Below are 4,446 nucleotides of genomic sequence, written 5' to 3' on the forward strand. Positions count from 1 at the left end.
CTTATACGGCGAGTATATAACAAACTCTGTATTTTGAGTGGAAATGTTAGGGGGTCGTCTTATACGCCCAGTCGTCTTATACGCCGGCAAATACGGTAATCAATTTACATTGAAAGTAATTGTTGATAGATATGTAGCTGTTGCTATTTTATTATTCATAATTTTGATCTTTTTTTTTTCCATCTTAAGGAAGTCTCTCTCACATTCCTCGTAATACTGTGATGATGAACTCCTTTAGATTTTTCTTGCCTGGGAAGCTCTTTATCTGACATTTGATTTTAAACGATAGCCTGGCTGGATAGAGTAATCTTGGTTGTAGGTCCTTGCTTTTCATCATGTTGAATATTTTGTTCCAAACCCTCAGGCCTGCAAAGTTTCTTTTGAGAAATCAGCTGATAGTCTTATGGGAGCTCCCTTATAAGTTACTAGTTGCCTTTCTCTTGCTGCTTTTGAAATTCTCTTTGTCTTTAACCTTTGCCATTGCAATTATAATGTGTCTTGGTGTTGGCCTGTTTGGGTTCATCTTGTTTGGGACTCTCTGTGCTTTCTGGACTTCTATGTCTATTTCCTTTGCCAGGTTAGGCAAGTTTTCAGTTATTATTTTTTCAAATAGGTTCTCAATCCCTTGCTCTGTCTCTTCTACTTCTGGTACCCCTATGATACCAATGTTGTTACACTTGATGTTGTCCCACAGGTGTCTTAATCAATCCTCCTTTTTGTGGATGCTTTTTTCTTTTTGCTGTTGTGATTGGTTGTTTTATGCTACCTTGTCTTCTAAATCACTGATTTGATCCTCTGCTTCATCTAGCCTGCTGGTGTTTCCTTCTAGTGCATTCTTCATTTCAGTTATTGTATTCTTCACTTTAACTGGTTCTTTTTTTTATGGTTTGTATGCCTTTCTTTATGCTGTGTCTTTGTTGAAGTTCTCACTAAGTTCCTTGAGCATCCTTATAACGATTGTTTTGAACTCTGTTTCTGGTAGATTGCTTGCCTCCACTTCATTTAGTTCTGTTTCTGGCGTTTTCTCCTGTTTTTTCACTTGAGACACATTTCTTTGTTTTCTCATTTTGGCTGCCTCTCTGTGTTTGTTTCTATGAATTAGGCAGATCTGCTACATCTCCTAGTCTGTGTGGGTTGTGTGTGCTCTCCTGTTATAGTTGAGCTTTGATTGCATTTGGCACATCAGTGTGTGGGATTGACCTTCAGGTTGATTGTATGTGGGGTTTGACCACGTCCATGGTTTATAGGCTGTTCTATGGGGGTCTTACATGCTGAATGGGATTGGCTTCTGTGGTCTCTGGTGCCTGTTGAGATCGCCTTTTGGGTGTGCCACTTTTGAGGCTAATTGTGTGGTGCTCTGTTATGGTCTGAAGCCAACCTATAAGTATGTTGGTTCTGAGACCTCTTTCAAGGGGCTCTGGTGCAGACCCAGGTCACCCACTGCCTGTGACTGGTCGGGGACTACCTGGTAAGAGCTTCAAGTTATATGAGTAGTTTGCTGCCTCTACTAATCCTAGAAATTTGTGGGAGAGGCCACACTGAGAACTGAGGATGTCTGCCATTAATACCAGACCTAGGGTAGCTCTACAAAATGCCAGGACACTCCAAGTCCTGCTGCCACCTGCTGGCTCCATTAAGGTTCAGCCACTGATAAAGCCTCATGTGGTACACAAGTTGGGTGAGGTAGGGTCTCAGGGAGTCACTAGAGTGGGAAGAGTTGTGGTCACCAGGTTAATGTAAATTTTGGCTCGGTGCCAGTGCTGAGCCTGAAGCTACTCAGAAAAGTTTCAGAGCACAAGGAGGCCAGTTTCCACCCGCTTGGGTCTGTTGGACTTTGATAGTTTTCCATGAAAGAATGCAATGTGGGTGGGTGGGGTTGGCTGCTCTTGGAGAAAGTGCCTTCAGCTTTTGGGGAATTGGGTGGGGCAGGGTCCCAGTGAGTCAGCAGGGCAAAGCTGCAAAGCTCGCTAGAACAACCAGATTCAGATTTGGCCATAAGCATAAGGGGAGGGCTCAAAACAGAAAAGATAATGCTACCTTCCATTTGCACATGGGAGGAGGATCTCCTTACAGGGAAATGGTGACTGTCCTCCAGCTCTCAACCAGAAGCAACACAACTCAGTCTACCCCTGCATGTCTTTGACACCACACCAAGTTACTATCTCTCTGCTGGAGCCCAAGATAAGTGCCTGGGAGTGAGACAGTCTGTGTGCACTCCCTTTAAGAGGATGCCTGGGTTTCTCACCATCTTCCATCTCACCCAGAAGGTCAGAATCCCCACTGTTTTGTACTGCCAGATGTTATGGGGGTTCCTCTTCCTGGCACCAGTACTCTGGGCTGGGGAGGCCAATGTGGGGTTGGAGTCCTTCATTTCTCCAGGTGGAATCTCCAAAGCTGAGATATTCCTCTGGTTTTCAACACTACACAGAAGTTTGGGGTTAGCCAGTTATGCATCTCCACTCCTCCTACCAGTCTTGATGTGGCTTATATTTTTTATATCTTTAGTTATAAAACTTCTGTTCAGCCAGGTCTATTGTTATATAATTTAGTTGTAATTTTAATGTGTTCACGGAAGGAAGCAGGCACAGTATTCACTTATTCCACCATCTTGAATCTCCTCCTCAAGTTCAGTTTCTTTTAATAAACAACTCTTGTTGAAAGATCCAAGCTCAAAGCTTCTCTGAAGGTTATGCAGTAGGGTCTTTTTTCATTCTGATTTATCTGTTAACCTCCTCTCATTCACTTTTTAACCCTCTAAAAATTGTTGAAATGTTCTTTCCATTAATGGCCTTTCTCTTCACTCTTATAGATTTACACTGTTTTTGTACCTCTCAGTTTAATATTTGTTTCATCCTCTTTAACTGGAATCCTGGTTTTTCTCTTTGAAAAGGTTCATTTTGTCTGTAGTGGGGACAATTGCAAGAGCATGGACTGGGTGTAGGGAGACCTGTCCAGAGCAGTGAAACAGTGGGGGCCTAAATCAAGGGGAGCAGTGGCATGAAAAGAAGGGAAGGATCCAGAGATGTCAGTGAGCATCTTTCACAGATTAGGCCTGGGAGATGAGAGAGAAGTAGTGTGATAATGTGTATGGAGGATTGCCAACAAGGGAATCTCACCAGAGCCATGGCGCCCAGGGATTTTGGGGGGTTTGGTCAAATAGGCATGGGGTGCCCACATGACTGACCTTAGCTATTCAGTCTTCAGCACCTCCAGAGGTCAAATTGATACTTCGTGGCCCAAGACACCCACCATACATCACATTGTTAGCATAAACTATCTGGCATTGCCCCAAGCCCCAGAAAAATAGACACTATTAGCAGGTAGGGTATACCAAGGTAATTCCAGGAAGCAGGCAAGGGCCAAGCCTTCCTTTGAAATGGAGTTGGGAGATTCTAGACCTGTTGAATCAAATCTTTCCTGCACACTTGGGCTTGGATGAAGTCACTGGATGGCTATGTGGGATGAAAAGAGAAGAGAGCCATGGGTAGGGGTGTGGAGCACCCCAACCTCTTAGGGATAGTCAGAGAAAGTTGGCTCTCAAAAAGAGGGCTTAGAATATTGTCAGAAAGATAGAAATAGCATTGTTTCAGAAGCTGAGGGAGCAGGAGAAACCAAGAAAACCATAACGAATTGTGACAGGGAATTCAGGGAAGAGGATGACTGGAAAACGGATATAGAAATTATGGGGATTGTGCTATTTTTAACAGAATGTTTTCATTATGGTGGTTGGGGCTGGAAGCCTGACTGTTGTAGGATGGACATGTTAGGAAACAGAGACGAGGAACACAGACAAATATTTTAAGCTGCTTGATTGTAAAGGGAAAAAGAGTGATACAGTGACAGCTAGAAGGGAATAGCAGGTCGAGACATATATTTATTTAACCATGGGAAACATGGGAAGACTTGAGTATGTTAATAGATTGTGGGAAAGAAGTTGAAAATAAGGGTGAGTGTGGGAGAAAGAGTCAGAGAGAAAGATGACTTGAAAATACAGGAGAGAAAAGATGTGTCATGTGAAAAGGGAGAGCCTAGGGTATGGAGGACAGTGGCCAGGAGAAGCTACTTTAGGGAAAAGGGGAAGGAACTGACTGCCAACTATAGCTGAGGAAATTCCAGAAGTTATTAACTCACCCATTACATCATAAAGTTTTGGCTGGAAAGTGGAATCCAGAGTTTGAAGGCCATAGAGTAGGTATGTGAGGTGAGGAAGTGAGAAGAGTATAAAGGTAGCAGATAATGATAAAGGGGCTGTGAGAGCTCAGCTAAGCTACCCCTTGATATTGCTGTTTTGGCATTCATTTTGTTTGGCTAAGTGGCCTACTGGGATCTTAAACCGACACTAGCCCCCTCATTCAAGCACATGCCCAAGCAGCAGCCTGCAGAGTCACAAGCATATGTAAGTTCCTGATATGATTTCTCCAATGGTCCTTGTAAGCAAGTCTCCCC

The sequence above is a fragment of the Hipposideros armiger genome, unplaced genomic scaffold, assembly GCF_001890085.2.
Source record: "Hipposideros armiger isolate ML-2016 unplaced genomic scaffold, ASM189008v1 scaffold_476, whole genome shotgun sequence".
Taxonomy (NCBI): Eukaryota; Metazoa; Chordata; class Mammalia; order Chiroptera; family Hipposideridae; genus Hipposideros; species Hipposideros armiger.